Here is a 1,405-nt window from a genome sequence, read left to right on the forward strand (position 1 = left end):
AATCAGGTTAAGAGGAGAAGCTTAGCAATTAAGGTTGAAGAGAACACCATACCTACTTACCCCAAGTACTTAATCACAATGTCCAATAGAATTATGCAAACTCAAAACTGACCCAGGTACTCAAGGTACTCATTTTTTTTTTTTTTTTTTTTTTTTTGTGAGGGCATCTTACCCTCAAGTATTCATCACATTGTATTTATTTTTCTTTAAAAAGTACAAATAAAAAACTTAACATTTGACATTTTCATTGATATAAAAAACAAAATACAATAATTAAATTAAAAAAACCCAAATAAAGTAGAAAAAATAGAAATACAAATACAAATAGACTATATACACACAAGTTCGAGTATCCAAACCCAGTGTTGATGCTTGATCTAAGTATTTGACGGGGAGGGGACAGTGTCACCCCTACCCGAAAAACTCGATCTATTCAAAAGGGTGGCTGAAAAGGTCGTCCCGCCACTCTAACTAGAAAGTTGATATTATATTTTCATGATTTTTTTTATTCTTTTTTATTGTTACTTTTATTTTCCTAGTTTTCTAGAAATTGCCGTCAAAAAGTTACCTCTCACGTTGCGGCTAAGGCATCGTCCTAAAGGCAAAACATTATTTAGGTTGTGAAAGGAAAAAATCCCTTAAAATGAAATCTTGAGACAACGGCAAAATATTAAATTAACATTTATGTAGGAGTGAATTAGATTAGTATTTACAAAAAATAAAAAACAAAAAATAAAAAAAATTAAACCTTATGTTTACGTTCGTCTTCATTTTTCCAACAAGCATATACGATCATTTGCAATAGTAAGACATAGAGCTGGATCATCTCTTTCTACTCCAGTATTAAATAATGAAAGATATAATCAGCAAGGTCGATATGTCCGAGTGGTTAAGGAGACAGACTTGAAATCTGTTGGGCTTCGCCCGCGCAGGTTCGAACCCTGCTGTCGACGAAATGTTTTTTGTTTTTTTATTGTCAGCCGAAAATAAAAAGTTTGAGAAATTTATGATTTATAGGATTTGGTTTCAATTAACTGTCCCAATTCCCAAATCATAAATCTGATTTTACTGTTTCCATGATTTTAAAATCGTAAATATGAACATAATAATAAAAATAAGCTACTTGTTATTTTATTTTAGAGTTGATATTGTAAAAGCTAAAATGTATTATCCTCCTAACTTGAACCCAAGTTGTATTTTCAACCCAACACGAACCCAATTAACCTCTACTGAATCCATCCACATAACTATTTTTTCCCACAATTTGATGACCCAAAACTTTACACTCGGTGGTTAGATTTAAAGGTCCCTATCCAACAACACCGTGGGACCCAAATATGTTCTTAAAACACAGCCCATGTCTAGAGTTGTTCAGAAAACACAAAAGAAGCAATCACGTTAGCTC

The 1,405-nt window shown here is 32.2% G+C and overlaps 1 non-coding gene across 1 annotated transcript; it reads left to right on the forward strand.

Moving 5' to 3' along the window:
- The first annotated feature begins 871 nt into the window (after window positions 1-871).
- Window positions 872-953, forward strand: TRNAS-UGA. Its single transcript has one exon. It is a non-coding gene; the product is annotated as a tRNA-Ser (tRNA).
- Window positions 954-1,405: the final 452 nt, after the last annotated feature.

The sequence above is a fragment of the Helianthus annuus genome, chromosome 11 (genome assembly GCF_002127325.2).
Source record: "Helianthus annuus cultivar XRQ/B chromosome 11, HanXRQr2.0-SUNRISE, whole genome shotgun sequence".
In the NCBI taxonomy this organism is placed as follows: Eukaryota; Viridiplantae; Streptophyta; class Magnoliopsida; order Asterales; family Asteraceae; genus Helianthus; species Helianthus annuus.